This window comes from Macrobrachium nipponense, chromosome 8 (genome assembly GCF_015104395.2).
Source record: "Macrobrachium nipponense isolate FS-2020 chromosome 8, ASM1510439v2, whole genome shotgun sequence".
Lineage (NCBI taxonomy): Eukaryota > Metazoa > Arthropoda > Malacostraca > Decapoda > Palaemonidae > Macrobrachium > Macrobrachium nipponense.
Window position 1 is genome coordinate 106051907 of NC_087203.1, and position 25219 is coordinate 106077125.

Here is a 25219-nt window from a genome sequence, read left to right on the forward strand (position 1 = left end):
CACGCAAATTACCTCACTGAGCTTTACGTTTCACAAATCTCCACTCATCTTCAGCCATCCTTATAATTCTCATCCAAGTAGGTTTGGGTCTTCCATCTCTTTCTGGCGTCCACAGGAACCCAATAGACCAGATCCTGATTCTGATTTTATCATTGACCATCCTTAGTTTTGACGGGCATTTTGGTAATGTTGTCATCAGTTTGTTTGTCCGGTTAGTTTCTCTGATCTCTTCTTGATCTTCGTCTTTCCTTACTATCTACACTTGAGTACTTGGTATTTTCTGCTTAGGAGTCGTCATTTCCTCCCAGAACTTTGTTTACTATACTCTGTTTTTTTCCATCTGTCCATCCGCCTGCGGTGGTCGAGCTTGGTAACACTGCGTCTCGGACTTTAAATAGTTACGCTATGTGTAAGTTTTAGGTAAATAAAAGGATATCTGGGTGTACATTTGCAACTGAAAAGCGTTTTAATAATTTACTGTGTGCGAATTACACCGTTAATATTCGAAATAGGATATTATTATTATTGTTGAGTGTAAGCTGAATGTCTCTACGTATCTAAAGCCCGGGACGCAGTGTTACCATACGCAAACACCAAAGGTGGGTGAAAAAGAAAAGAAAAAAGTATAGTGCCTTGTGCTTGTAAGTTATTCTGGTGTCACCATTTTCGGCATCGTTTTTTTTTTATTTCGCTTGTGCTTTGGATACTTCTTTCCGTCAAGCAAAGTCTTCTTTTGCAAAGGACAGTGAAGGAACGAAAGTAGAATCCATTTGGCAGAACCTTTTGATCTGTATATCTAGAAGACACTTCCGGAAAAAGGGGGAATTATAGATAATTGGCGACAAGAAGAATAGACTAACGAGGGAAAAAAGACGTATGCCTGTGTCTCTACAGATTATATGGTCGTATGATGAGAATGGGAGAGACAAGCTTGTGAAAATCATCGCTACGTGTTGAGTCTTGTTGGGAATAGAGATCAATGTCAAGAAAGTGTTGGATTCTTAGATCAGCAGCAGAGGTTTCAGAACAAAAGATCAGTCATATTAAAATACGGTTAATTTCGGTGATAAAGCATATGGCTCAGTGCATGTAAATGAATTCGATGTGCTGATGGGTAGCTTTTGCGTCTGTAGCTGTAATCGGCTAGGAGTTTGTGCACAGGATATTCACCACTGAGTCCTCAGATAAAGAATGAATGGGGTACTTATCTTAATTTTTTTTTTAAAACACTGAAACCCACTGTCTTAACGGAACTGTCTAATGAGTGAAAATGAATGCCCACATTTACGTTACGTAAATATGCGTTTGTTCATGCTCTTACATACCTGTACACGATGTTAAATGTAGAACGTATAGACACTCCAAAGACTTACCGCTTGAATCGTGAAAAAGGTCTGACGTAGCTGATAAACAGAGAGAGAAAAAAAAATGTAATCATTATCCGAGTCCACACAGACCTTCTCGGGGCCTTCGCCCATAAATTCCGTTAATAATCGTGAGAACAAGCCATTGACAAGATCTCTCCTCTCCTTAATGTCCTCCCATTTGTCCTGCTACTCACGTCTAATAATCAAGATTTATCTTCGTGGACGACAGAGATTTTGTGCTCAGGTGATTATTGTTGGCCTCGTTCACGAAGCTGAGCGTTTGGAAGATTCTAATGTCATAGTGCTATTTGTTTGCGCGATATGTATGTATGTTATACGTATGTATTATATATAAATAAATATATATATATATATATATATATATTAGTATATATGATATATATATATATATAATTTACATATAGGTATATTAATTATGTATACTGTATATATCTGCTATATACATAGTATATACATATATATATATATAATATATATATATATATATATATATATATTATATATAATATATATATATATATATATAGATACACATATAACTGTACACAAGCTCCCCCACACACACACGCACACACACACACACACATAAATATATATATATATATATATATATATATATATATATATATATATACACATATATATACGTGCATGTGTGTGTGTCAAAGTACAAAATATATAAATTGTAGTATAATTTATGCATACATCTTTATGCACCCCCTTGTTTCTCTCTCTCTCTCTCTCTCTCTCTCTCTCTCTCTCTCTCTCTCTCTCTCTCTCTTTCTTCTATGAATATCCTGCTCTGCAGAGTTGGAAGACTTTTACCGGACCGTGGAATATAGAGCAAATAGTAAAACCCCAAATTCCGTCTTGTCCATTCAGCAGTTTTTAAAAAAAAATATTAAACCAGGCAGTCATGGGGCGGTTCCAGAATCCAGAGAGTACTCGATACCTTGACTATGGAAGTACCCATAAAAGAATCGTGGCCCGGCCACCTCTCTGCCCGATTTGAAATGGATTATCAGCTTTAAATACTAACGGTTGATTAAAGGGTATTCGGGTGTGCAAAGGATGCCTACCTAATTGGAGAACATTGCCTATTATAATCATTAATGAAAATGTCCGATTAGAGAGATAAATAACTGTACTTGTTATTTCTTGGCTTTACTGCCTGTCTTCCCTGCGCGACGTTTTATTGTTGGTCTGCACGAAAATAAATCTTCATTCATATAATCCTTAATATCATCTTCGGGTAGACCGTCCTAGAAGCAGAATTTCGGAGAACTTGGCTTCCGCGTATTCAAATGACATTCCTCCAATACGTAGAGCTGAGCAGCGTCTCTTTGGAGAGTGCCAGCAGTACGCCAGTTCACGTCTTAGATTGACTTCACTTCGTGTATCACTGTTTTCGAAGACTGACTGACTCAAGCATTAATTTGCTCTCAAGTCCTGTTGCCTATTTCATTGTGGCTCTCTCAGTGTTTGTATGCATCGGCTAACGCAAAAGCTCTTCGTGTGGGTTTTCATGTTCTGTATCCATGAGTGGAGGATTTAATTCTCCTTTAAATCTGATCCGGTTTATTTATCATTTGTCTATCATTGTTTATTTGTCACTGCGACTCGCTGTCTTGGAGGTATGGTAATGATGATAGTGATGATGACGAGGTATTACATTGCTCAAATCCCCCTAAACATGGAATTGAGACTAGTAATGTTGGAGAGACCATGACGGACAATTGTATATTTGCATATAATATATACACACACACACACACACACACACACACACATATATATATATATATATATATATATATATATATATATATATATATATATATATATATATATGTGTGTGTGTGTGTGCGTGTGTGTGTGTGTGTGTATGTGTGTGTTTATGAGAAGGAGAGTTCAGAACTGTTCCCACGTACAATAAGTAGTGCCGTTCTATATATATATATATATATATATATATATATATATATATATATATATATATATATATATATGAGTAGTGCCGTTCTTTCGTAGTGATGAAGTGATGACAGCCACCAGAAATCCATGTCTGTGAAGGCTGGCACATATTTGGACCCACTGGTCACTTGAAACTTGGGCGTTGTAGAATGAAACCAATTGCACTGCTAGGTGGTAAGGCCATATGAATTCAGAATGGCGGAAAGCGGAAAGATGAACCGGGAAAGTGGTTCATATTCCGTCATATTTCTTTGACAAATCATCCAGATGAGGAAAGACTTTCTGTGAGAAATGTTATTTGCATAGGTACACGTTTTCATCGATGTTATTATTATTATTATTATTATTATTATTATTATTATTATTATTATTATTATTATTATTTTATTCCATAAGCTAGGTCAGTGTCAGACCAGGGACGCCGCTGGTACTGGTATTATTGTGGGTGTAGCTGGCATATCGCGACGTTTCGACCTTCTCGCAGGTCATCTTCTTGGCTGGGCATTATTATTATTATTATTATTATTATTATTATTATTATTATTAATTATTATTATTTTATTATTATTATTATTATAACATATGGGTCGATGGAATCCACGGTGGTGTAAATGTAGATATATATTAGAAAATATATACAAATGAGAGCTTTCGGGAATTTGCTGGATTCTCCTCAGTTTGACTGGATTACGGATTATTATTATTATTATTATTATTATTATTATGACTGAAGTAGGTACACCTATCCATACTCATTTAAATGAGTCCCATCCCTGTCACGTTTTATTGCGGTTTCAGCAGCGCATTTATTGCGAACTCTGTTTGTGAAACGTACATCACCTATTATATCTTTTGAAGCAAATTGCGGCCACACAGAACCTACTATTGTTATGCGAAGTTAGGACACATGAAATATCAGCACAGGAATATAAAGCGAAAGTTGCTGAGCAGCACTGGCAAACAGAATTATATATATATATATATATATATATATATATATATATGTGTGTGTGTGTGTGTGTGTGTGTGTGTGTGTGTGTGTGTGTGTGTGTATACTATGTGTTTGTGTGTGTGTGTGTGTGAGTGTAATGTATTACAGAAAGAGAGGCAGTATTTTAGAAGTACAGAGAGACTATTACAGAAACTAGTATTGAGACTGTCACCAAGTGAGACACCAGGTATTAAGGTCATAAATGTATGTTATATATACACATTTATATAATGTATACACACATATATAATATGTGTGTATACGTTTATACGTATATATGTATGCGTATATATGTATGTGAGAATACTTGAAGTGAAGACATTAATCTGAACATAGTGCTGTTTTCAAAATCTACAAGCTGTGACTCTCTCTCTCTCTCTCTCTCTCTCTCTCTCTCTCTCTCTCTCTCTCCTCTCTCTTCTCTCTGCGTACACTACCCTAAATCAACAGAAATGATTCAATTTTTTTATGTCTGAGGGAGTGAAGGATACCTATTTTTTTTTTATTCTTTATGTACTAGCTGACATCTTTCCTAAAGTGAATTAGATATCTATAAAAAAATGTCATGAGTCAGTTAAAAGCTTTGCCAGTTCCTTCCCTTCTGCGACTTCGAAAACCAACGGGTCCTCCTCTTCCCCCATCTCAAATGAGTGACCATGACAATTGCGACACCATCAACTACTTGCTGTAGCAGCTTCCACGCCTCTCGGCTTCTGCCTTCAAGTGTCGTCCCTCAAGTTTTTCTCGGCGTCCTTCGCCCTTGAGGATGATATCCTATGACCCACTGATAGCGACGCCATTTTAATGCTGAATATATCAATCATCCCCTGACCTTTGCTGTTCTTGTTATTTGTCCCAATACTTCGTCATCCGTTCTTTCGCTTCTTTTATTCACTCTGTTTTTTGTCATTTATTTGCTTCTCTCTTACTCCTGTAAGTTCCTTTTGACTAATTACTTATGCCTCTCGATTCTTTATCATTCTCTCCTTACCCGCGTCTAATATTCCTTGTTTTTGTTTTTCCTTCCCCTCTCGCTTTTATTACCTGCTGTTCCGTCCATTCTCTCCTTTACTTTCCTGTTGTCTTCAGTTCCTAATTCCTTTACTCTCCTCTCCTATCCATTGCTTTTGCTCTTTTCTCTCGACTCTCGCATATTCCCTTCGTTTCATTAGTCACGCTCTCATCAATTCTTCTCCCCTTCAGCTGAGTCACCTTTTCTCTCATAGCCCCTCTGCTCTCATTTTCCTCTCTTCCCTCCCCTTTTCTTTCCTTTGCTGCCTCTTCCGTTTTTATTGTTTCATTATCTCCCTTTTTTATCTTAACCTTGAACCCTTTCTCCCCAGCTTCTCGTTCGCATCCTTACGAGTTAACGTCTGTCACGCCTGTCGTTCTCAAATCAGGTGTTCCCCTACCATCGGCCATTCCCCTCCTTCATTGTATGTTCTTCCTCTCTGCTGGTGTTTCTCTTCCCCATTTATTCTCCCTGCTCGTACTCATCCTCCACATTTATTCTTCCTCTTCGTAATCGTCCTCCCCATTTATACTCCCTGTTCGTAATCGTCTTCCACATTTATACTCCTTGTTCGTAATCGTCCTCCCCATTTACTTTCCCTCTTCGTCCTCGTCCTCCCCATTTATTCTTCCCGTTCGTCCTCGTCCTCCCCATTTTCCCTCTTAGTCCTCGTCCTCCCCATTTACTTTCCCTCTTCGTCCTCGTCCTCTCCATTTATTCTCCCCATTCGTCCTCGTCCTCCCCATTTATTCTTCCTGTTCGTCCTCGTCCTCCCCGTTTACTGTTCGTACTCGTCCTCTCCGATTGGGCTCTCCCATCAGGAGGAAAAATTGGGATGGAACAGTCGAATGCCCTTTTGATGGTTAATTGCCTTCCTCGGTTGCCGGTATCCTTTCTAGGGTTATTATCAAAAGCTGATTGGAGAAACTTTGACATTTAAAAGGAGAGAGAGAGAGAGAGAGAGAGAGAGAGAGAGAGAGAGATGGGTGTGTCAGGGGGAAGAAGTAGTGAGAGAGAGAGAGAATCATCGGGATTTGGGAATGTCTGTCAGGGTGAGGAAGGAGAAGAGAAGTAGAGGAGGAAGAGAATAGGAAATACAAAAGGAGAGGAGAAGATAACTCAGGAGAAGGTGGAGGGATAATTTGTCCTCATTTATTCATAATGGCAACCTTATCTTCGTTAGGGCTGGAATATCAGGAACAGCCGCAGCAGTAGCAATAATAGCAGTAGCAGTATCAGCAGCAGCAATAATAATGGTGGTTATAATAACAGCGGAGATGTTCCCTGGCATCATCTTGACTCGAGATCGGTTCAGTTTACTCGTTTTAACATCAGGTGAGACCGGGAAATTAACTTGTTCAACTTCGTTTGTGTGACCTCGACTTAATTCTTGTTTGCTTTCATTGCCGAGCGATCTAGTAGTGGTTTGTTGTGACAAGGGGAGTGGGAGAGGAAAGTAAGTATGTGTGTGACAAGGGGAGTGGGAGAGGAAAGTATGTATATATATATATATTAATTATATATATATATATAGTATATATATATATATATATATATATATATATTATATATATATGATATATGTATATATATATATATATATAGCTATTATATATTATATATATATAATATAATATATATATTTCTTATATATATTATAGAATTAACGAATACCACAGGAAAATGATAGGCAAAAATCCAAGCGCTTTCGTCTTTACTAAGACATTGTCAAGGAACAAAAGCGCTTGGATTTCTGCCTATCATTTTCCTGTGGTATTCGCTTAATAAATGAAGTCACGTGCATCTACTATGATTTTTTTAAGCATATATATATATATATATATATATATATATATATATATATATATATATATATATATATATATAGATATATATATATATATATATATATATATATATTTTTTATTTATTTATTTTATTTTTCTGGTTCAAAGTCATTCGCATTAAAGCAGGCACACCACATCAGTCGACATCCTCTTCCGGATGAAATGGTGGTAGATGCAGTAATTCAATAATTGTGGTTTATTTATATATCCTCTCTAAGCATCTCCATGCGTTCCCCAGCATGGCCTTAACTTTACTTCTACGGCCATGATATGGAATTCGATATCTGGCTCCGTTTTCCCATCCAGTAAGGGCAGTTCTGTCAGTTCCTTTGGGATTAAGCGTTGCTCGTTTTCCTTCCCCGTTTTTCGTTTACTTGGGGAGTAAGCCTACAAGCTACTTTGTTGGTGTTATTGTTGTTCTTTTGTTTGAGTTTGGGTGGTGGGTGGGTTGGGTAGGAAAGCCTGAAATGGTCTGGATAAGGTGTTTCTTGTTGAGATAAAGATGCAGGAATTTTAGGACGGGATATTTATGATCTATTTGTTAAGAGTCAAAATGTAGAAAATAAATAAAGTGCATGTTAAAGAGTATAGCAAAATTATTTCCAATTATATATAGCGTATTTATTTTATTTTTCGTTGATGAAACAACGCTCTATTTGAAACAGTAGATTTTAGCACGCGGCCCAAGTAAGCTGGAGGTCGGTTCACGCAGAGAGGGAATTGACGATTCTAAAAATATGAAATACTACTATGAGATTCAGGGTCTCTGTAACACGGTTTTTTGGAATTTGCTCCTTGTCAAAGCATCGGATGTAGCTGAAAGTTGACATATGTATATTTTACAACGACACACAAATTTTGTCAGCATTATCAGTAACCTAAACCCGATAGTTTTAATTCTTATAGAGTAAAAATGATCTAGCCGACGCCATGGCCAATGATTACGAGCCAAGAGTCGAAAAACATTCATTACGTAAGCAAGGTAAACAAACACCTTTTGACGAAATGTTGCCCCGCCCATCCACCAGACAGAAATTCCATCGGCTCTGAAACCCAAAGACTTTATGAATGGCGGAACGATACATAGATGTGGGTGGGGTATCAGTGCTAGCTTAGTAATACTACTGTATCAGTAGTGCAGCAACAGTATAGCAGTAATATACATGAATTAAACATTTAGGCCAACTGCTGGGATCCTTGAGGATCATTTAGCACTTCTTACAACTACTCGAGAAATTAGTTTTTATAGCCAGAAGTTAAATTTTCTAATCCAACAATGCCCATGGTAGCCTTCAGTGTTATCCTGAATTATAACGAGGCGAAAGTGGGTGGAGCCTCATGAAGTCATCATTCTGACGATAATTATTGGTGAAGGTTTAAAGCCAATATACGGTACCGGCTATTTTTTTTTCAGTAAATAGGTAGATAGCCAATAAATGAAAATTGCTTGACATTGGATATAGCAGTTATCAAATCAAGCTTGTCTACTATGTTTTTGATAATTACCAACTATTCCCTACATCTTGTCAATCTGATTGTGACCTATAAAGTAGACTGTAATTTCTTTGGAAACTTATTTTGGGAGTTAGACTAATAATCGAAGTGTTTTTGTATTTATTAACATATTTTGTTGGTTTGTTCATTATGACAATTATCAGTGGAGAGGTTCCAGAGTTCATAAAGGTGTACTGCTTTGCTTGTATTTAAATTTTGTATTTGGTCATTCTTGTTGCCAGAGGTTTTAGCCCACCTTCGTTACGTATAGCCAATCATCCATCGAGAAAGAGGGAAGAAATGCTGTCATAAATTACGTAACGAGTGCGTTCGAAACCTTTTCTCTGAATAAGTTGGCCCGTCTTCAAAAAAAGGTCACTTTACATTTTAAGTACCAAATTTATTCAACCTACGTAGTGCAGAATACACTCAAAATTTGTGTTGATATAATATGTATTCTGATTAAGCGTTATATTTATGAAATGCATAGATAAAAAGTTATTGCGAAAAAAACAGTGTTCCAGAGGCCCTGAATCTCATAGTAAGCGTTTCACGCGCGCCTTAAATGACTCTCTCTCTCTCTCTCTCTCTCTCTCTCTCTCTCTCTCTCTCTCTCTCTCTCTGTGTGTGTCGTCCATCTTACCCGGGTAAAAAAAAAATTAGGCTTTTCAGTGAAAGAAAATGAGGTATTAGGCCTCGACCCCATTCGTCGCTGTTATAAAAAAATCCATCTAGAAATGGAAGTCTTTGAAAGCCTTCCCTTCGAATATTAATGACTATGCTTTTTCATCTCTCACCGGAAGGCCATTGGGTTCCATATCACTTTTCGCCCCGTAGTGGGGTATAGTGCTGTCAGTGCACCTTAAGCGGTGCCCTGTAGGTATAAGGTTATTTGCAGCGTCCCCTCGGTCGCTTGCTGCAACCCTTTTCATTCCTTTTAATGTACCTCCGTCCATATTATCCTTCTTCCATCTTGCTATCCACCCTCTCCCAGCAATTGTTTCAAAGGGCAACTGCTTTGAGGTCTTCTTCCCGTTACACCTTTCATACCTTTCTACTCTCATTTCCCTTTCAGCGCTGAATGACCTCATGGGTCCCAGCGGTTGACCTTTGGACATAATTCTATATTCCATTCCATTCCGTATCAGGTTTGCTTTTCTTGTGAAGAGTTATTTTTACGTAATCTGAATGAGTTAATCTGATTTATATCTGTCGTTAGAGTGAATTATGGGCTGATGGTAAATAAAAGGACATTGATAACATACCATAAAATCCTCGTGATGTAACCGAGGACAACATTTACAGAACTAAGATCTGTAACATTTCCAGAATTAAGACCTATGAAATTTCCAGAATTAAGAACTGTAATATTTCCAGAATTAAAATCTGTAAGATTTCCAGAATTAAGATCTGTTACATTTCCAGAATTAAGATCTGTAATATTTCCAGATTATAATCTGCATTCGGTAACAGGCGATTCATTTTCACGGTAGTTCCAGTGGATCGAGTCTTTTTAAGTCCCTAGTGAGGTGTTTGACTCCCAGAAATGGTACTGTTATGTTGGTCCCATTCAGAATTAAAGGTCTCGTAATATGTGCCTGTTATCGTCTTCTTGAACACACCCTTTATAAATGCTATCCTTACAGTGAGGTTTGTATTGCTGGTCTTGTATAACGGTCTCAGTTCCGAGGCAGTTCAACACAGATCGCATCAGACATTAAATCTAGTGTCTTCGTGGATCTTAACTGATTTAGTCTTTTTAATCATATTCATTTATCATGTTTACCGATAAACAACTTTGTAAGGAGGGTATATGAGCGTAGTTGGATACGGAGACTCCAAGATGTCCTGCAGTCAAGCTTCTTTGTATCTTAGTGATGTCGAGTCAATGGACGTGGTTAGTTCGGATTCTTAAGCTGCCTTATGCCAGCACGGGCATTTGCTCTGATTAGGCCTAGTGTGGACCTCCTGACTGTGACCTCCAACACAAGGCAGGTCTAAGTAGAGATAAATAACCAAGCGGTCTTGCAATTCGAGGGTTACAGATTTCCTGAGGGTGAAATGTGGGAAAGAGTTACCTGAACCATTCTGTGAATATTCTAGGTCTAGGCCAAGGCTCATTTAACAAACTCCCCTCTTCACCTTAGGCCTAACAGAACAATGCGGCCTGTACAGTCATAGAATGAAGATAAATGGATGTATGATGAATGAAGAGAACTCCCGCCCTTCAAAAACAAAATAAAAATCTTATTATTTTTTTTTTTCCAAACCTTCATGGGAAGCTGATACGTTAGTCTCGGCGTTATGGCACCTCTCGTACGAGGCTGGTGTTTCACGGCTTACTGTTCATGGCGGATTGATCACTTTGATAGCAGGTAACTACCTATTACACGCCTAGTTTGGCATACTTTTTACGACCGGCTCTCGTCGTTAACCTTATGAGGAGATTGCTTACTTGGTAGTGACAGTGCCCGCAGAGAGAGAGAGAGAGAGAGAGAGAGACGGGGAACAATACAATAGGAGAGAGAGAGAGAGAGAGAGAGAGAGAGAGACGGGGAACAAGGCAAACACGAGAGAGAGAAGAGACGGGGAACAAGACAAGCAGGAGAGAGAGAGAGATTGACCAACTAGCCGATGCAAGATAACTACTATACTCGGTTTTTTCCATCTGTCCACCCGCCTGAGGTGTTTGCGTATGGTAACACTGCGTTCCGGGCTTTAGATAGTTACATTCATCTTAAATTCAACCATAATAACAATATCTTATTTCGATATTAACGGTGTGATTCGTATACAGTAAATTATTAAAACACTTTTCAGTTGCAAATGTATACTCAGATATCCTTTTATTTACATAAAACTTACACATAGCGTAACTATCTAAAGCCCGGGACGCAGTGTTACCATACGCAAACGCCACAGCGCGGGTGGACTGATGGAAAAAACTGAGTATACGCACACACACACACGTGGAGGGAGAAAGCGAGCTTGGCATTAGAGTAGGCCTAATGGATGAAGAGCGGTAACTCATTTTCTAGCCTTAATTGTTTGTTGAGTTTGATGAATATGAACTTTAATTTGGGCGCTGTAAATTAGTGACTCATTAAAAAGCTAATTAGTTGCGATGGTAGTAATAATCATGAAAGTAATATTGATGGTAATGCTTCTTTGAATAATTCGTTTGTGAATGATGTTATTTTGAAACAAGAATCACTTTTCCTTTTACTGTAACTCCACTCATGTTCTCCTTCATCCATCTTGCTATCCACCCTCTCCTAACCATTATTTCATAATATACAGCTGCGAGGTTTTTCTCCTGTTACGCCTTTCAAACCTTTTACTCTCAATTTCCTTTCCAGCGCTGAATGTCCTCATAGGTCCTAGTGCTTCGCCTTTGGCCTAAACTCTGTACCTCATTCCATTTCTTAACGTGTGTCCAGTATTTTGGCAACATCTGACACCACGAGTTAAAGAACTTTTCTTCAGCGACATCATTTAAGCCATTTTTATTTCCTGCCGGACGTCTGACTTTCTCAGGTTTCGTTTAAAATAACTGTTCGGATTTCCACCTTTTTCTTTAGTTGCGTTACTAAGTATTGCTCACAGAATCTGCTTGACTAAATTGTACTATAAATTTGCATACTCGTACAATGTGGATAGTGTGAAATCGCAAGTTAGTAGTTTTCACTAAAGATCAATAAACGAGCGGAAATATTTACTCTGTAAGAACTCATATGGGTATGTCATTCATAGTACTTAGCATGCGGTCGTGCGGCTAAATGTTGCAATGTGAATCAGATTGGTATGGTCAGATTTTACAAATTGGCTAATCTGTATCTGTGATGACAATCAAACTGTATTTTGAAATATTTGTTTGCCTTTGTTCATTCCCCAAATTTCACATCACGTGGTTGGGGGATTGGCGGAATTCCAGCAAGACTAAATGGGAATTTCTCGCGCTCGAAGTAGGTGTATATTCAGGCTCAGGATTATACTCAAATCTTAGGTCTTGAGAGTTCCTTCTTCTCCTCCCCCGTCTTATTCACCGTGACACTATCATCATATTTCCCTTCTCCTAATGACATATTTCGTCACGGCAGGGGAAGTCGCTCTCTGCGTGGAATGCTTCCTTTTGAGAATCCAGTGCATCTGGGTCACTTTATATTCTGATTGCTTGCCAGGAATGGAAAATTGTCGGATAGGAAGACTCACGTAGGATGTATTCTAAAACTAGCCAGAAAATGTCAAATATAGTATATTCCTTTTTTTCTCTCTGTCGCAATCTGTCTATCTATCGTCTATTTATATATCTCCTACTATATATTTCGATAATGTATCTTCTTCTGTCATTCACTACTTGATAAGGATGGGAGTTAGTCCACCGAAATATAGTCCTTAGCTTTGAACCAGAATGTTTTAATAAGTCTTTTATACTTAAGACGTATCCTATTTTAACAGAAGAATTTATCTACATAAATATATATATATATATATATATATATATATATATATAATATAATATATAATATAATATATATACTGCCTGAAACAGAAAGGAAGAAAAGTTGCTGCAAAGGTTTCAGAGAGAGAGAGAGAAGAGATGAAGAGACGAGAGAGAGAGACGAGAGAGAGAGAGAGAGAGAGGGAGAGAGAGAGAGAGAGAATTGTTCAATAGTTACTCGGCAAAGTTTAGACCAGATCTGCATTAAAACCCACTACTCTAATATCTTGAACAGTAGGCCTCATTAGCCATACTGATTTTTTTTAAAAGGTACAAATACACAATGTCACGAAGGACAGAAAAGACTTTATATATTTGTTCCTTTAAAAAGAAAAAATCAGCAGACCGATGAGGTCTGCTGCTCAAGTAGATGAAATCTTCCGTCTTGTAAAGTTTTTTAATATACAGCTTACACAAGTGTGGACTTTTATTACTTTATATATATATATATATATATATATTATATATATATATATATATATATATATATATATATATATATATATATATATGTACAATCTACTGGTCACCTTTTTTTACTAGATACATATGCAAATTTAAGAGGGCATTGTGGCTATTACAGTTGCATATATAAATATCTATACGTGTGTGTGTATTACATATACACACCCATATATTAGGTTGTAGAAAGAATTACAGAATGCACGATGTATGACGTCAAAGATGGCAAGCCACCTAACTTTCTACGATTAAAAAAAAAAAAGAAGTTGCCACTAGTGACACACAGATGATGGCCAGTAAAGGATAAGGAGAGAGAGAGAGAGAGAGAGAGAGAGAGAGAGAGAGAGAGAGAAGAGAGACCAATTGGTATAATCAGAAGTGGGGCTGAGCCGATGATGTATAATGTCCTGTGTAGGTGGATGAAGATAAATCTAAAGGCCTGATTATACCCGGGAGAAGATTGGCCAATCACGGCCTCAATCAGCGCCGTGTTTTACGAGGGCGATAAAGCTGCGTCTCTGTTCTCGCTGGAGCCTGTTTGTAAATATAATTGCGACAGGAGGAGCAAGTGCTTCAGGCTGTCTGTTAGTAAGCTGTTGGGGGTGTAGTATTACTAGATCCGGAACTAGCGAGAGAGAGAGAGAGAGAGATTAATCTCCCTTTTTTTCCCCCACCGTTATCCCTACATTAAGGGGTCGGTTGCCTGATGCGTCTTCTCCAATGCCTTCTATCAAAGGCATCATCAGGCATGGTTTATTGTTTCGCAAAGAGAGTTTTTACGACTGTATGCCCTTGGTGTCATCAACCACAGTTATTGGCAGTGGGCCTAGCCTTTTACTAAAGAGCAAGACTGCAAGGCAGCAGTTTCTACAGTTATTGGTGGTGGGGCTAGACTTTTACTAAAAAGTAAGACTGCATGGCATCAGTTTTTCACGGTTACTGGGAGTGGGCTTAACCTTTTACTAAAAAGTACGACTGCAAGGCAGCAGCTGTCCATTTATTTGCCTTTTACTACATGCAGGACCTACGTTGGTAGTATTCTTACACCCAGAGAGATTAATGGGTGGGATGAAATTTTTTGGTTGCTGGTGTTTTAATAGTGCATACAATGTAGATTGTGAAATATATAATATATATAATATATTATGTATTATAGTCCTTAATACTTTATATATATATTATATAATATATATATTATTATATATATATATAATTAGATAATAATATATATAATTGTGTGTATTTCTGACTCACATCGGGATCGAACTATAGTCTTTTATGACGCGTGAGGATCAACTGGTAGCGCCCTAGCGTTTCATTTAAGAAACTCGGGTTCGATCCTGATGCGAAACTGAAATTTATTTCTGTGACACGTGTTCATTAATTCTTTAGTTCCATATATGTATATATATATATATATATATATATATATATATATATATATATATCATATGTATATATGTATATGTATATATATATATATATATATATATATATATATATATATATATAGAGAGAGAGTAGAGAGAGAGAGAGAGAGAGAGAGAGAGAGAACTACTCTACCCTCTTGGACTCGAACCCTGTCATGCCTTGGTCATCCTAGACCTCTCTCTCTCTCTCTCTCTCTCTCTCTCTCTCTCTCTCTCTCTCTCCCCGAATTTAGCAAATAATCAGCTTCCCGACTAAAGAGAGTGGAAGCTAGTGGAAAAGTAAAAAGAAGAAAAAGAAAATGATTGATATTAAGATGATGAAGTAATAAGGTAGGAAGGAAAGAGCGTAACAGATTTTCTTTTTCTCTGGAAAGCCACTTTCATTTTGATGTCATCTCTTGGTGTCGATGTGATCACCCAATTTCACAACATGCAGAGCCAGGAAAGGGGTGCGATTTTCAGTGACGGAAAAAGCCGTATTTGACTGATTTCTGTAGGAGATAATGTAGCCGTTGTGGGTAGGAAGAGAAATAGCAGTGGCACGTTCACTAATTTGAAATTGTTTTCAAAGGGCCAAAGGTTTAATGCATATTAACAAATGTCAAGTTATAGAGGTATAAATTTGATCCAAGGGAGATGCTGCAGAGATTGGAGGAGGTTGACCCTTGCAGGTATCTAAGAGTAAATGTAGCTGAATATTTTAGCATCTGTGAAGAGGGAAGTCACCAAGTAGGTGAAGGAAGTGAGTTAGCATGGCGTATGCAAATGAGCTAAAAGAGAAGCGGCGTGTCTTTGAAAATTAAATTTGGAACATACGAATGGAGTGTTAAGTAAACTCTCCTTTTTGTGCGCGAACTTTGGTTGGTGAGTGGGAAAAAAAGAAAGAAACAAAAGTTAGGGGCCTTTCCGATGGACAATTTGCACGGTATATTTGGTGTAAACGAAATGAAATGGTGAGAAATTCTATTTATATACACTCATACACGTGTGTGTTTATTTTTGTACTTTTGAGAGAGAGAGAGAGAGAGAGAGAGAGAGAGAGAGAGAGAGAGAGAGAGAGAGAGAGTTGCATTTCTGAAGATAAGAAACTAACCAATTTAACTTTGTTCTCTAAAGTGATTAATTTCTCAGGACTAAGCTACACTTTTCCTCTATATAAGTACAACTATGATTAAATTCTAGTAGCAAGTGGCTTGATAAAAGCAGCTTTAATTCCATTGTTGAGGGCATACGTCCTAATACACGAAAACGAATAAATAGCCAAATCCTATGCAAAATTTAATTGCCACATACGCCGGAAATTTCGTTTGGGGGTGGGTGGGGAATAGGTGCTACGTGAGTACCAGATAATTATAATATTCCTGGTTTGTCTCTTGCATATCTTTTCTTTATTAAAAGATAATTGCGTTGTTTAAGAAGTTTTCCTAGGTTTATCAATTTCCTCTGTCGTAAGGGTCTTCCATTTACCCGGAAGAGCCGAGATTATTTATTTTATCGGAGTTCGTTTTGTTTGTGACTTTTCGCGTGGTATCTAAAATAAGATATGGGCCAATCTTAAATTAATTTTGTGGACGGGTTGGCTCTTAGCAAGGAAAGAATTGATCAGTTTTTAGGTGTATCTGGGTCGGGAGCCAGTGCTATTCTTTTTATCAGCCCTCCCATAAAGTATATATTTTCATTCCGTTATTGTCGTTTTTTTTTTTAATTTAATTTCTGTTTTGGCATTATTGAAATGAATTAGTTTCCAGTGTATTTTTTGATTGGCTCTGATTTCTTGTTATCCATTTATTTTAACGTATAGTATTGAAATTTATTTGCTTTATTAGTATTGAATGGATATATTTTTCTATGCCTATATATGTGCATATTTGAGTCGTGGGTTTTAATGCATATCTGGTCTAAACTTTGCCGAGTAACTATTGAACAATTCTCTCTCTCTCTCTCTCTCTCTCTCTCTCTCTCTCTCTCTCTATTATATTAAAAATATATATCTATATAATATCTATATATATATGTGTGTGATATATATATATATATATATATATATATATATATATATATATATATATATATATATATATATAATGTATATCTATAGAACAAGTTCCAGCCACCTCTGATGCAACCTGACCTTCACCCAGACAGTACCTTGTTATTTCCTTCCGTCACCCACCCCTCCTCCTCCTCCTACTCCCCCTCCTCTCCTCCTCCTTCTCCTCCTCGTTTCCTGGTCGACCTGCAAGGAGGTAATAAGAGCAACAGGTGTGTCTAGGTCTTGATGAGCTGGATGACCGTAATTTACTTGATGCCATATAGCCAATATCGCCAGATCGATGCGAAGTACCGTGGCGGGGGAAGGAGAAGGAAGGAGCTTCCGCCCCTCAAGGGCAAAGAGCTTGTCTCGTCTCGTCCGCTAGGAAGGACCTGCTTGGAGGAGCGCCTTCCTCCTCCTCCGACGGGAGCGTTCTCTAACGCTTTTAATGGATTGGTTGGTTGATTGAAGTAGATCGTAGTCGTTGAGGAAACTGTGAAACTGTTTTGAGTATATCCCGGTCATAGATGATTTGAGTTAGAATATTATATTATTAATGTATATACATTCATACACACACACACACACACACACACACACACACACACACATATATATATATATATATATATAATATATATATATATATATATATATATATATAAAGTATATATATACCCTTGGTATGAAAATTTTATATATAAATATATATATATATATATATATATATATATATATATATATATATATATATATATATATATATATAGACATACACCTTGTTAAACTTTGATTGGCCTTGCCTGTCTTATGACTCAATAACTTTGGTTTGGAAGATCCAAGTAAGTGGAAAAGTTTGTATTTTTTTTTTTTTTTTTTTTTTTTTTTTTTTTTTTTTTTTTTTTTTTTTTAGTAAGCATTGTATTGACTTGATATGAGACAGAGTATCTTTTAGATAACTAATTTTTTTCGGGTAGGCTATGTTAAAAATTGTATAGTCAACGATAGGTACACAATGAAACAATCGTATAAGCCTTGGTCAAATTTCATATTGGTGGCAAATAGTTATTAAGTATTCATGAATAATGAGGGAATTACATCCTTACTGCTTTTGTGATTTATTCATAAATCTAGCAATTCCAATTTCAGATATCTGGATATAGTGTTAGTGATTGCGCATGATATTCTTATAATAGGGTACAGTATTACATATATATTAGTTCCATTATGGCTGGCTTAAACTCTCTTTTTATATTTCCGTTCTGTTCCAATCACTATAATCATCGCTCAAAGAACCGAAGCTTTTGATTCATCACACACACACACACACACACACACACACACGGGTTTAACCTGACCCAATTTTGATCGAATGAAATCTAATTTCGCGCAAAAGTTATCACACGACCAAAACAACGCGAGGCAGGTGTTCCAGGAACGGGTTGTGTTCAGTTCGACCACAGAGAGAGAGAGAGAGAGAGAGAGAGAGAGAGAGAGAGAGAGAGAGAGAGAATGTTATACACAACAATGAATAACATTTAAGAAATGTAAGGATAAAGGGAAGGAAGATAGTATAATGCAAGTGCCTCCATGGTGGTTTGTCAAGAAGCCCATTTTTCTAATTAGTTGAATTGCACCCACCTTCAGTTTCAAACCGCACTATCACTTGCCCAGAAAATTGCATAAGAAATCATCGTGAAGGTGGACGAGATTTCGTAGCTATAGTAGATTCACACCAACCGTGCATTTAATGTCTAGGCCAGTCCCTTATGACGCTCCTGATTGGCTGTTGATAAGCCAATCACAGGGGTGGATACTCTCAGTCTCTCTCGAGGGTTCACTTGGGTAGGATCTATGTTCCACTTCTCCTGAGGGCTACGTCTTTCAAAAGTATCCCTCAGGAGAGGTGGAACATACATCCTGCCTATGTGAACTCTCTCGAGAGCGACTGGGAGTTTTCAGCCCTGTGATTGGCTTTTATCAAAATCCAATCGGGAGCGTCGTAAGGGACTGGCCTAGACAACAAATGCACGGCTGATGTGAAACTACAATAGTTGGTTTGCGAGGAACTTTTAAATAAAAACAACGTAAACCAGTTCCATTATTTATATTTGAATCTGCAAATTACTCTCCTTTTCAAACTAGACACATACGTAACCAGATCTCTACGATTTCGTTACTTAGCCGATGAAACGGTGAAAGAAAGAGTCATGGTCTCCTCTCGGGTAAATGCTATAAAATATACATCCAATACACTTTTTAATTTGCTCCTGACGGCTGCCTCCGCGCTGGTGTGTCACTTTTATCTAACTTGAATTTACGTTCATTTTCCTCCAGTAAACAAATTATGTATCGTAGTACTCATGCAGGAAGGGATACTTTTGCTTGAGATTTAATATATATATATATATATATATATATATAATATATATATATATATATATATATATATATATATATATATATAGGTTAAAAAGTTAAGTATATCTTAGTTTTACCAGACCACTGAGCTGAATAATAGCTCTCCTAGGGCTGGCCGAAGGATTAGATATTTTTACGTTGCTAGGAACCAATTGGTTACCTAGCAACGGGACCTACAGCTTATTGTGGGATCCGAACCACATTATATCGAGAAATGAATTTCTATCACCATAAAAAAAATTCCTCTGGTTCCGCGTTGGCCGAGCCGAGAATCGAACTTCGGACCACCGGATTGGTAGTCGAGCGCGAAATCCACTCGTCCAATTAGGAACTATATGTCAAAATTGTGGGGTTGAATTATTCTGGTGATGTGTGGCTGAAGAAGAACTGAGAGGGTTAGCAGTGAGAGAGTGAAAGAAGTGGTAAAGAGGTTAGTGTAAGTGAAAGAGATAATTCGGAAATGTTAGATAGTTGATGGATATATATAAAATGGAAGTATTATTAGAATGGAAGGGCCTTGGTATTCAGGGAGCGCTAGAGTTCATATTTGACAGAAATGAATTGCAGTATTTGTGTGTGTGTGTATTGGTGTATTCTCAGGGGCAAGGGTATCAGATGGCATTTCGACGGGCTGCTGATGTAATTGTTAATGGTGTTGAAGTTTTCTGCACAGGATGTTCATTCAATACTGCAGTTAAATATGAATTTGGCAGTGACCACTGTCTTTTTCTTTGGAGCCATCCCCTCTTATTGATTATTACTTAAAAAGATATGTGTACTAACACATTATATATATATTAGACATATATATAGATACATATATATACAATATTATATGTATATGTATGTATATATATATTTTATATACTGTACATATTTACATATATATATTATGCTAATCTCATGATGGTTGCTTTTAGAATATCTTTTACTTAACTGCCGTGATATTGGTTCGTTCCTCAGCTGTTTCTTGATCCTTATGACTCTGCATTTCTTTTGGATGACACTATTGATGGCTAGTTACGGTTCCATTAATTTTCCTTGACTTTTGTCCAATAATGCATTTATAGTCTTTTTTTTGTGAATTAATTCTTTAAATCTCTGAGAGTCCGATGTCGCATTTATATGTAAAAGCATTCATCATAAATTGCATCAGCCATTCATAACACAGGCAAAAAAAAACTAAAGGGTGACTTGCAAGGTATTTGCTGTATGCAAGAGGCAATATGCGTTGCATATAACTTGAAGTGCACAGACACACACGCACACATACACACACACTTCACTGGGCAATAGCTTCACAGTTTGATATCTTGCATTTTTATTAGATCTTCATTTATTTAGTGGAAGATAAGTTTATGGCACACCTACAGGAAAGACTCTCTCTCTCTCTCTCTCTCTCTCTCTCTCTCTCTCTCTCTCTCTCTCTCTCTCTCTCTCTCTCTCTGTGTCATGCAAAAAATGTATAGAAATATGTGCACGAATTTCTGGCATTTTATTTTGCTATATCTGGCATAAATATCAATAAAAGAGTCATTCGGAGCTAAATAATACTTTGTATCTCTTTTGCTTCATTTTTGAAAAATGTAAAATATTAATTAGGGCGAACCGTAGAAATTTTAATTAGTGCCTAACTCCAGCTCTTCATTTGGAATTATTATTCCGTAATTTCCTATTTGTTATTATTCTGTAATTTCCTATTTGTTATTATTCTGTAATTTCCTATTTGTATCATTCTGTAATTTCCTATTTGTCCGTCAGCGAGAAAACAGAGACATGAGAAGAGGTGGGCTTGTTCCATATATAATAATAATAATAATAATAATAATAATAATAATAATAATAATAATAATAATAATAATAATAATAATAATAATGCAGTAGAACTATGGTCCCATCATACCACTTCAAGACCTCAACCAGTTAAGTTAAGAGCAAGTCGTATCTTGACTCGTGCTTGCTTGATTCTTGGGGCTTGCTTTAGGCTATCCTAAAGTGATACTAATGAATTTCGGTATTATTATGATTATCATTAAAATAGTTTTACCAGACCACTGATCTAATTATCATTTCTCACAGGGGCTTGGTTGAACGATTTGTTTTTACTTAGTTTTTTTTTTATTGAATTACAACTTTTCAAAAGTTTGTAATAGGATTAATTGCAAATGTTCGAAGTTTCTGACAGAATTGCACTGATCGATTTGTTTCTAAAAGTTTGTTTTCGCTGCTGATTATACTTTGAATAATCACAAAACAAATGTTTGATTGTTATCATTACATTCAGAGCCTTCATAAGCAGGGTTATGTGGATTATTCATTAGGCGTCGGTGTTTAGGGCCAGAATGGCCTATTCGGAGAAGTGTCACTCACCTGATATGATTATAGTGTGTTGCATGGTGGGGCTGGGGAAGTGGGGGGAGGTTGAACAGAATTTTGTAGATAGGTCAGTATGCGGATACAGGATGTTTTTCCATTTGACGATCCACGGCTTCCTTTCGGAATTGCGCCGAAAATGTTCATTTTTAACCTTGTCATTCCTTGGTTAAATAGGGCATTTTGCCTTTTACAATCTTGGCCGCTTTTTATTTTCACACTTACTTTGAGTTTAGATACCTCTTTTTTGATAATATTCTGTTTAGTTCTTCTCCCTGATTCAGTATTATTCGTGTTTTTGTCTTCTTCCCCTGGGGGCTGTGTCTACTGCTATAACTGGGTCTGCCCCATTCAGTTTCCACCTTTCGTTACACATTTTTCCAACCTTCTTTAATATGCAACAACATAGCTCCCAATTCGTGTACGCCTTTCTGCAGCCAATCAGGACCTGTGTAAGGTGAAAGGCTGCTTTTGCATTGCTTTGGTTATTTCCTTTTTATTCTGTCAGATAAGTAATTATAACAATGGGTTTATTTATACCCGTCACTTCTGTCTCAAATGATGGTTGTAATACAAGTGAAGTTGAAGTTTTCCCACAAATTCAGACTTTTTAAGTTGTAATACAAGTAACGTTGAAATATTGCCACGAAATCAAACTCTTACAAGAAGATAAAGCTATTAGGAAAAAGGAAAGATCTTGATCCCGAGGGAAGCTGTAGATCTGCCTCTTACAGATGGAAGGCCGGGGAATAAAGAAGGATGGAGAGAATGTCAGAGGTCGGCCATATGCAAATTTTACCGTGCTTCAGTATTTTTCTCTGAATGAGAATTTTGTATTTTTTCTTTCACTTTCCTTCAGATTCTCCTGTTCATTTAATCATTTGACAGAGCAGTGTACCAATTGTTATTTGATGTCCTTCGCTTTTGTTGCATATGTTCTACGACTCTCACACCCTTTTTTTTTTTTTTTTTTTTTTTTTTTTTTGTGTCGCTGTCCACAGCCTTCTTCATTTTCGTGATCCAATTTTTCTTCTGATTTTATTGTAAAGTTTTTCATGGAAGACTTGCCTGCTCTTTATACCATTGCTCTCATATCGCCACCATCTCCCAAATAGCCCGAGGATATGAAAAATGAGAAATAAGGAAAAAGGAAATGATACGGGAAAAATGAACACTTTCCATGCTGGGTCTAAAATAAAAAAAAAAGAGGCTTAACTACATCAGTGAGTGGGAAAACTGACTTAAAACAAGCTGCCTTTTTTTCGCCAAAGTTTGAAAGGTGGATAGTAAAAAAAGTTCAGACAATTTCATTAGGGACTTTACTGCTGGGTCTCAGATTAAGGATTCTCTCTCTCTCTCTCTCTCTCTCTCTTCTCTCTCTCTCTCTCTGACCTCGTAACGCAGGTGGTTGCGAGTTAATGACGACAAGCGTTCGATCCAAACGGGAACGATACGGACTTGTTCCTTAAACGAAGTTGAGAGAGAGAGAGAGAGAGAGAGAGAGAGAGAGCCTCTATTAACTCATACTTATTCCAACCTCTCACTCTGTATGTGTGCATGTATACCCTCTCACTGTATTTGTGTATGTATGTATGTGTTTGTGTGTATACAAGGGCAATCTGGTTTTCTTTGGGGGCGAAGCCGAGAAATATTTGCGGATGTTTGCAAGTCGCTGTTTGTTACCATGTGGCTCGTCTTGTTATCGTGTTGTTCAATTTCCTTGCATTTCCCGCTCAGACGGCAGTGTTGGTATTGATCTGCTTCGTGTCTAATGAAATCTCGGTGACGTTTCTATACACACACACACACACCCACACACACACACGCACATATATATATATATATATATATATATATATATATATATATATATATATATACCTATATATAGTATATATACCTTATAAAATATATACATATATATATATATATATATATATATATATATATACATTATACATTATGTCTACATTGTGGGTTTCAATGCAAGGATGATCTCTTTGTCTCCTAATATTCATAGTATTTTTTCTTTTAAACCGACAGCTGTTATATATGGTGTTACTGGGATAGTGGTTAGTGTCATGGAATGCCACACAGATGTTGCGGGTTCGCGTCTCCCCCAAAGCGATGAAAAAGCAACGGCTCGGTATCATGATCAGTTACTGCTGCAGTGTGGGGTCTGGGGTGGGATGTTGAAACCAGCGTTCTTTGGGAGCTTGAATTTCAAGTCAATGTTGAATAGATTTCATCTACTAAATGATAATAATAATAGTAATGCTATTAAAAATAACGTGACGGATTAGTGTCAACTCAATGGTTGATATTATATGATTTTACATAACTAAACTTTTCTGTCCGTATCTGGAGGAACGTTTTTGTTGGATTTTCTCCGTAAGATCCTTCGGAAGATTTGTCATATAGTCGAGACGGGATATTTTTTTTAATTCATCGTGGGCTTAACTTTTTAATGCTGTTCAGCTGTGGGATTTTAATTGTATGAGTAACTCATCTCTGTTGGGGTAATTCATGTAGAACAAACAATTTTATTAGTTTTGTAGAACTCGTTGATCATATGTTTTTATGGATGCAAACTGTATTTTAGATGAAATACCCTTATATAAAAGTGTAAAGTACTTGCTGTCTAAAATGTCACATTTTTTAACCATAAAACACAATAATATTACATAATGTATACATAGATATATTTTAAATTATTATATATATATAAAATATATATATATTATATATAGTAAATCTATATATATATATATATATTATATATATATATATTATGTATATATATATAATAATAGTATATATATATATATATATATATATATATATATATAGATATATATATATACATAATATATATATATATATATATATATTATATATAGATATATATATATATGATATATATATATAGTATATATATATATATATATATATATATATGTATAGATATCTATATACATAGATAGATATATATATATATCTTGATATATATAAATATATATATATATATAAATATGTATTAGATTATCTATATACATAGAGATATATATATATATATATATATATATATATATTATAGTATTATAATATATAGATATATATACATATATATATATAATATATATAGTATATATATATCTATATAGTATATATATATATATATAATATCTAATTATTAATTATATATACATTAGATATATAATAATATATAAGATTATAGATATATATATATATATTTTTCTTTTATATATTATATATCTATTATATATGATATAT

At 36.2% G+C, this 25219-nt stretch overlaps 1 protein-coding gene across 5 annotated transcripts in view; it reads left to right on the plus strand.

Moving 5' to 3' along the window:
* LOC135222946 (inactive phospholipase C-like protein 2) overlaps window positions 1-25219 on the plus strand; it is a 658580-nt gene that overhangs the window by 40928 nt on the left and 592433 nt on the right. The window lies entirely within an intron of this gene.